This window comes from Microtus ochrogaster, chromosome 7 (genome assembly GCF_000317375.1).
Source record: "Microtus ochrogaster isolate Prairie Vole_2 chromosome 7, MicOch1.0, whole genome shotgun sequence".
In the NCBI taxonomy this organism is placed as follows: domain Eukaryota; kingdom Metazoa; phylum Chordata; class Mammalia; order Rodentia; family Cricetidae; genus Microtus; species Microtus ochrogaster.
In genome coordinates this window covers 48,457,409-48,466,500 of record NC_022014.1, presented here as the reverse complement: position 1 = coordinate 48,466,500, position 9,092 = coordinate 48,457,409, and the positions used below count along the sequence as shown (strand labels likewise).

The window sequence follows — 9,092 nt, the reverse complement described above, 5'->3', positions numbered from 1 at the left end:
AAAAAAAAAAAAAAAAAAGAAAGAAAAAAAAAGTTTTGTTTAAAGAAAAGCATTCTCCAATTGGTTATTAAAAGATAGCATGCTGCTAAGATGTTTACTGGCTCCATTTAAAAAGTGATGTCACCATTTTATTTTTAAATGTTAATATTTATAATTCTCTGGAAGTTAAATTCCTTGCAACTATAAATAGTATATTTAACCATTTCACTTTCTAAAATAGCTGATTTATATTAAGCATGTAGCATGTATAAAGCTATTACAATTTTTATTTCATTTTTCACTTAAAAGTTAATTATAATTCAGTATACAACTGGTTTAAAAATAAATGCATTAATATTTAATTTTTTTAAAAAATGTATGTGAACGAGTGCTATGCCTGCATGTATGTCTGTGTACCACATGTATGCCTATTGCTGGAGGAGGTCAAGAGAGGGCACTGGATCCCCAGCAACTGGCAGTACAAAAGGTATTGAATCATCATGTAGGTACTGGGAACCAAACTTGGGTCTTTACGAAGAGTAGTCTGTGTTCTTAACCACTAAACCACTGATCTATCCTTACATTTAGTTTTAAATATGTTTAAAAGCTTAAGATGAAAAGTCTTAGAGGTTTGGCCAGACATGGTGGTGCACGCCTTTAATCCCAGCACTTGGGAAGCAGAGACCGATAGATCTGAGTTCCAGACCAGCCCGATGACTACATAGTGACACCCTAACTCAAAAAAGCAAAATAAGTTTGAGGGGTCAATTTAAAAATATGTGAGAACGGCAGGGATACAGCTCAGTAGTAGAGTGCTGGTCTAGTATGTCAAAGGTTATGGGGTTCAGAGTGCTTAAAAATGACAGTCTAGGGGCTAGAGAGATGGCTCAGTAGTTAAGAGAACTTGCTGCTTAGCTGATGGTGGTGGTGGCGCACGCCTTTAATCCCTGCACTCAGGAGGCAGAGGCAGGCGAATCTGAGTTCACGGCCAGCCTGGTCTATTGAGTGAGTTTCAGGACTGGCTCCATAGCTACTGGAAAACCCTGTCTCGAAAAAAACCAAGCACAAAACAACAACAAAAAAGAAAGCCTGCTGCTCTTCCACAGAATCAAGTTTCCATGTGTTAAATACAGTTCCAGAGTATCTGACACCTTCTTCTGGCCTCCACAGGGACCCCCACATATGTGCCATATGCTCACACAGTCTTAAACACATACACAAATAAAATTAAATAAATCTTAGTTTCCTAAAGGAATCAAAGTCCTACTAGATGCTTTTTGGTCAGTGCGCAAGTCTTCATGGGTATCACCCTGTTACAGTTTGTAATGACATTTGTTAAGTCCAGTGTTTCCCAAATATTTCAATTCAGTTTCTGTATGTGTGTGTAGTGCTGAGGATCAAACCCAGACTCTCTAGGCAAGTGTTCTCTCACTGAGCCACCAAAGCCATCCCATTATCCCCTAGAACTTCTGAAATAGCCAACAAAATCGGTGTTCCATAGAGCCCTTGAAATATCAAGGCTAAATCAAGACTCATCTGCTAAGCCAGTTCTTTTCAAGTGCTCCATACTGCACTCAAGAGGCATCCCTTCCCCCAACAGTCCCACGGGCTTTCCCACCCTTGACACAGCTTTGCCATCCCTGTCCATCAAACTGTTAACACTGGTGCTGAAAGAAGAAGCAGCTGAAAGCTGGCGGCAGTGGAAAGGACTACAGGTGGCTGTGTGGGCTGGTATGACCGGTAATAGAAGACATGTGAGAAGGGCTAAGAAAGGCTGTTTTAGATATGCTGGAAATAACTGTGGGAATGGCCAGTAGACTGGCAGAAACATGGATCTTGCCTGGAAATTCGACAATTATAATTCTCAGATAACATACAAAGTCAGAAAAGAATCAATGACATTACTTAGGAAAAAATAACACTTATTGAAAAAAAGTAGAGGAGATAATTGCCTAGAAACATTAATATTTTTCTAAACGTGCAAAAAAGAACCAGGTAATACATGCCTGTAATACCAGCACTTTGGAGTCCAAGGCAGGAAGATCACAAATTCAAGACTAGCCTGCGTAACACAGTGAGATCTTGTGCTCCATTTACTGGCGAGATGCTCAGTGATTGAGGGCACTTAACCTCTCTTGTGGAGGACAAGTTCCACTCCTCCTAGTAACATATCAGGGGACTGCAACAGTCTGTAACGCAAGCTCCAGGGGAGCTGACACTCTCTTCTGGCACCTGCATGCATGTGTGTATATGCATACGCATAAAAGAAAAGAAATCTGAGAGGAAATATGTCAGGTGTGGTGCCTGTAATCCCAGTGACTGGGAGGTGGAGGGCAAGGATGTGGAACTCAGACTCAATGTTAGCTATACTGCCAGACTGGACTACATGAGACCCTATTCTCCCTACAACAAACACGCAAAAGGAAAGCTGTTTTACTTTTCTTTCCTTTTTCTGTTGAAGAACTGGGACTTGAACTCAGGGTCATGCTTGTGTTATTGTTTTACCACTGACCTATACTTTCAGTCCCAAGTTTTCTTTCTTTTTTAAAAAATTTATTTTTATTTTATACGAGTATTTTAACTTGAATGTGTATATAAATATGCACCACATTCATGCACTGCCCACAGATGTCAGAAAAGGGCCTCATAGCCTCTGGAGTAGGTTACATGATAGTTGTGAACTACTATATGAGTGCTGGGACTCAACCTTGGGTCCTCTGAAATAGCAGTAAGTGTTCTAAATCACTGGGCCCACCCTCTCCCCCAACCATTTCCCCCCCCCCTTTAGATTTATTTATTTATTTATTTATTTATTTATTTATTTATTTATTTATTTATTATGTATACAGTGTTCTGTCTATCTGTATGCTTGCTGGCCAGAAGAGGGCACCAGACCTCATTACAGATGGCTGTGAGCCACCATGTGGTTGCTGGGAATTGAACTCAGGACCTCTAGAAGAGCAGTCAGTGCTCTTGACCTCTGAGCCATCTCTCCAGTCCCCAACCATTTTTCTTAAGTCAACTGAAGACTATTCATTTCTCAACATGGTCAAACTACCTAGTCTAGCAATCCAGAACTGTGTTGTCTTTGCCTTCAGGAACTGTTTACCAACCCCCCAAATCTTCCATCTGGCACCAAAATGATCTTTAAAAAAAAAAAAAAAAAAAAAAGCAAAGGCAGGGCCAGTGAGATGGTTCAGTAGGTAAAGATACTGTTACCAAATCTGATAACCTGAGTTGCCCTGGGTCCAGTATGGTAGAAAGAGGAAATTGCCATTAAATAAACCCATATACCCTCCCTCATACAGTAAATAAATAAATATAATAAAAATTAAAAATAAAACCTTGAAGCAAAGCCAGATCGTATTTCTGTTTCAAGCCCTACCACTTCCCGTTTTCCAACAAACCTGCCTTCTGTCTCTGCTTACCATAACCTAACAGCTACCTACCTGCCAGCCACCTACCTTTCCTCTCACACACAGAAAATTTGTGCATATGGGCCTATTTGGAAGGTTCTTTCTCAAGACTTTCAGCTAGCCAATGTCCTCCTCTTTGGTCCAAATAAGAACAGAGCATCTTGGTAGCATAGTGGCATACACCTTTAACCCAGCACTCGGGAGGGAGAGGAAGGTGGATCCCTTGAGTTCCAGGCCAACCAGGACTACACAGTGAGACCCTGTGTTATAAATAAATAAACACATTTACTTATTTTGAATATGGTCTCACTAAGTTACCCAGGCTGGTCTCAAACTGGAGAACCTCCTTTGAACCTTCTGAGCAGCTGGGCTCATAAGTGCACATCAACACACCTAGGAAGAGTTAACTTTTAAAGTTACTGATCCTTTCTCTCCACAGCAGCCAAGTTTTAATTTGTCTTTTCACTGGTATACATCTGGTACTGACAGCACTCTGCCCCCACACAGTAGCTCAAATACTAAGGGAAACAGGAAAGAGACCGAGAAACACACACACACACACACACACACACACACACACACACACACACACACAGTAAGAACTGGAAAGAAAATCAGAAGAGAGCAGAAGCTAAGAGTTTGTCAGAGGAGGAAGTCAGGAACGATGACTAAGAAGCCACTGAATTTGGCAATACCATCTTTGGTGTCCTTTAAGGGGACAATTTCAGAAAAGTAGGAGGGGTAAACAACAGATAACAATGGGCTAGTAAGTACAGGTGGAAAGGACAAAAAGGGAAGGGAGACCACAGAATATGAGTTTGAGAAAACACAAGAGAAAAGACTGTGTGTGGAGTGTTTGCTCTTGTTTTCAAACTAAAGGGACAGGCTCGATGAGAAAGGAAATGATGACTATCACAGGAGAGGGTGGGAGGCCCCGGGGGAAAATGGGATCCTGAAGCCACATCAGTCATCTTTAAAACAAAAGACTGCCCTGGCCCTCCACGAGCACAGTACAGTAGTTTCTTGGTGCTTAGAAAGAATTTTTTTGTTTCTTTGCTTTTTGAGACAGGGTTTCTCTGTAGCCCAGGTTGAACTTGAACTCAGTGATCACCCTGCCTACGCCTACCAAGTGATGGGATTAAAGGTGTGTGCACCACTGCCAGGCCAGGAAGATGTAGTTTTTGAATTAATTTACTGATGTAATTCTCATGTGAATTTCCAGTCTTAGGCAATACATGCTGGGTAACTGGGAGCAGAGAAGTGTGAATCTTTAGAACAAAGAGTGGGGCTTTGGGAGGGGAAGCGATGTACAAATGACAAAGCAGCTGGAGCCCAAAAGTGACGATAGGTCAATCAAAGCAAAGTATTCTTTTTTTGTTTTTTGAGACAGGGTTTCCTTTAAGTAGCCCTGGCCTCTCCTGGAATTCACTCTGTACACTAGGCTGTCCTCGAACTCACGAGATCCTCCTGCCTCGGTCTCTCAAGTACTGAGATTAAAGGTGTGTGCTACCACCGCCTTTGTATCCTTTGTACTACTGATGTACTGCTTCCCTGTTAATGACAAGTTAAAATGTGCACGGTGGCACACACATTTAATCCCAGCACTCAAGAGGCAAAGGCAGGTGAATCTCTGTGAGTTCCAGGACAGTCTGGTCTGTAGTGAGACCCTGTCTCATAAAAAACAAACCAGACCAAACAAACAAAACAAATAAGCTAAATGAGAGGAGCTGCTCATTACTAAATGATGTGGAGAAAGCAGCTTCAGGGATAAACAGGCTGCAAAGCAACTGCCAACATTTTGTCAACTGTCATAACCATTTAGGGTAAGTTCCTCTTGACTTAGTAGCAAAAGTCTAACAAAAGTCCATAGAGAAACTTGGAATAAACCTTTATAACATTTTATTATAGAAATAAATTACCCATGCTAATATAGGAGACTACTTTCACTCACAGAATGAAAGTTTTTATGAAGTGGTGGATAATTTTCTATACTCTAGCAATAAAAAGAAGGCAACCATGCTATTAGGACCAGCAAGATATTTCAGCGAGTAAAGGGGCTTGCCCACAACCTTGCAACCCAAGTTTGTTCCTTGGAACCCACACGGCAGGAGAGAACAAACTCCTAAAAGCTGTCCTTTGCTATCTACACTCAAACTGTAGTACACCACCACCCGTGCATATACCCCACTCCCAACACGCGCAAAAACAAAACAAGCAAAGCAGGATTCTAGTATTTTTTTTTCCTAAGAGCAGATTACAAAGAAAACCTATCAGGCTCATTCCTCAAAAGCCAGGATAGAAAAGAGCCTGAAGTACTGTTCCTGACTCATCTCTAACAGCAGAGCCGTAGGGTCCTTGCTAAGGCGTGTGTGTTCCCATTCTTGCCGGGTGGGTGTGTATGTTATCTTAAGAAGAAAACAACGTGAAGTAAAGGGGAACACTTACAGCAATATCTGATCTCGTCACATACATAGTATGGCAGTTAGGGAACTCTGGCTGTGCAGTGACGGCCTAACAGCTTGACAAAACTGGAAGTGGGTGAGTGGGTGGGTGGGTGGGTGGGGTATATTTAACAGTCCTTCAGGAAAGATGAATGAGATCAAATAAGCACACAAGTGTCAAAAATCAGGAGTAAGAGGTGTTCTTTTCATCTCTCTGTAAAGCTGTGTTCTTGAGCTGTCAAGATGGCTCAGCTAGTATTGTTGTCTGCCATGAAACCTGATGATCCGAGTTCAATCCCTGAGGCCCACTTAGTAGGAGGGGGGAGCCAACTTGAGCAAGTTATCTTCCAATTCCCACAGGCATGTTGTGGCATGCGCCTACCCACCCACATGCACTCACATAAAATTTTCTAAAATGTAGCAAAATTCAAAGTTGTGGTCTCCAAGTCAAAATCCTACAGAGTCAAGGCCTCTTTTCCCCTCTAAAATGGAAACACCAGTTTTCTTAGTGACACCTAACTTCTGGGCCCCATCCCCAGGTTCAACAGCTCTGAGTGAAAAGGGTCCTTCCTCCATAAAGAAGAAATCCATTCTAAAGTTTCAAGTCCGAAGACACTCAGGTCAAGGTTTAACATGGTAACATCAACCTGACATGTCAGGTCAGGTTTCACACTCTAAGGACTTACTGACTTACTGATAAGTCAGATTCAAAGTGCTTTTCTTTTTTTTTTCAAAGTGGTTTTGAAACGTTTATTTTCTAGCTAGGCTTGGTGGTGCACGCCTTTTACCCCGGCACTTGGCAGGCAGAAATATTAGCTGCATCTCTGAGTTCCAGCCTGGTCTACAGAGTAAGTTCCAAGACAACCAGGGCTACACAGATAAACTGTGTCTCAGGGGAAAAAAAAGTTTTTATATTCAGTTTTTTTGAGTGTTGTGCCTAAATGTATGTCTGTACATCACATATGTGCCCAGTATCCTCAGAGTCTAGAAGGGGGCACTGGATCTGTAACTGGAGTTACAGATGGTTAGATGTCACGTTGAAGCTGTAACCAAACCTAGTTTTCTAATAAGAGAAGCAAGTGTAAGCCATCTCTTCTGTGTCCCCCTTTCCACCCTTCCTTAGAGATAGTCTTCCCCTACATAGACCTAGTTGGCCTAGCTCACCTTGAACTTGCAGACATCCTCCTATCTCTGCTCCTGAGTGCTGGGATCACAGGTATGTACCACCAAGTCCTGCCAGATTTAAGTTCTACCATTTCTTTTAAAAAGACTGGATGGGAGCCAGGTAGTGGTGGCGTACTCGGGAGGCAGAGGCAGGTGGATCTCTTTGAGTTGGAGGCTAGCCTGGTCTATAAAGTGAGTTCCAGGACAGGCTCCCAAGCTACAAAGAAACCCTGTCTCAAAAACAACCAAAAACCAAAACCAAAAACCAAAAAAACAAAACAAAACAAAAAAAACACTGGTTGGGAACTCATTTTCTCTAGTAATTCAGAAATAAAAACATAAAATTATGTAAATTTTAAAAATTTACCACAGATTTAAACAGAAATTCAAACCTCATTAATGTTCTTTCTAGGAGGTGTTCAAGGCAAGTGCTTATATTTGCAAGTTGTTTATAAAATTATAGTATTATATATTTAATAATTTTTATGTTAATTGGTTTCCCCCCCTGCATGTCTGTGTAAGAGTGGCAGAAGGCCTGGACCTGGAATTACAGATGGTTGTGAGCTGACACAAGGGTGCTGGGAACTGAACCTGGATCCTCTGAAAAAAGTCAATGCTTTTAACTGCTAAGCCATCTCTCCAGCCCCAAAAGTATGCCTTTTTTTTTTTTTAAAAGAGCCTTCATAATCTATTTCAGTTGGGATGACCACCACTACTCTCAGAAGTCTTTCTGTAGGGTTAGCAGTGTAGTTGGTGGTAAAGAACTTACACAGTATGGTGGCTTGATGAAAATGGCCCCCATAGGTTTATTTGGCACTATTAGTTTGGATTAGGAGTGGCCCTGATGGAGGAAGTGTGTCACTAGGGGTGGGCTTTGGGGTTTCAGATCCTCAAGCCAGGCCCAGTGTCACTCACTTCCTGCTGTCTGCCAATCCAGATATAGAACTCTCAGCTACCTCTCCAGCACCAACCAAGACTGCCTGCATGCTGCCATGCTTCCTGCCATGATGATAATGGACTAAACCTCTGAACTGTAAGCCAGCACCAGTTAAATGTTTTTATTTAAAGAGTTGTCATGATCATGGTGTCTCTTCACAGCAAGAGAAACCTTGAATAAAACAGTAACTACAAAGTCCTAGGCCAAATTCTCAGGAGGGATTGGGGGAGACTTAGGGAATCTTTCCTTCAAGACTTGTTAGAAAAGACAGCTCATTTAGTTAAGTCATTTTGGGTAAAGCACAACCAAGTTCATTATCAATCACTCAACAAATATACAGAAAGCCTAAAATATGTATGGACTCCAAAAGCATACAGTCTACCTGGCAGGACACAGAGTGGCTGAAATAATAGGAGACTATGCTGAAAACAAACAGCAGAGGTGTATTTCATAACTACTGACACAGGAGGCTCTGGTGGGCTGGGAGCTGAAAGACGGAAGGGCTCTGTAGAGCGCTGAGACCCTGCCAGCCATCTCTCAGCTTGTGACATTCCCCACATCCACGCTCATTTCTCCTTCCTGCCGGCAGCTGGGCATGAACTACCACACCTGACCTCATACGCATCTGACTCCTCCAAGCAACTTCATAAGGAGCCCAGCATAGCCTTGGTTTACAGGTGAGAAAAGTGGGGAGGACAAACAACCTTGCCCAGCTGGGTGAGAACCCAGGGATTCAGCCTTCTAGTCCAGCAGCAAATGAATGTGGAAAAAGACTGAAAGCAGTAATTCTGTGGGGGATTTGGAAAGAAAGGTTACGTTGGACTGGCCCCAAAAGCCAACCAGAGACTAAACTTCCAACAACAGAAAGGTTTCTAACATTTCAAGAGGAAGGGTATTAAGTGACTGAAAGTCTAACACCAGTTTTACAATCACCCAGGAAAGAGTATTACAATGGACCAAGTGAGAGACAATAAAGACATGAATTAGAATTAATGAACAACTTAACTGTTGTAAACTTTTACTTTTAAATTACCAAGAATTTAGCCGGGCGATGGTGGCGCAAGCCTTTAATCCCAGCACTTGGGAGGCAGAGGCAGGTGGATCTCTGTGAGTTCGAGACCAGCCTGGTCTACAGAGCTAGTGCCAGGACAGGCT

At 42.2% G+C, this 9,092-nt stretch overlaps 1 protein-coding gene across 1 annotated transcript in view; it reads right to left on the bottom strand.

Annotated features, from left to right (window-relative positions):
• The window catches only part of Maml1 (mastermind like transcriptional coactivator 1), a 37,926-nt gene that overhangs the window by 27,420 nt on the left and 1,414 nt on the right, over positions 1 to 9,092 (bottom strand). The window lies entirely within an intron of this gene.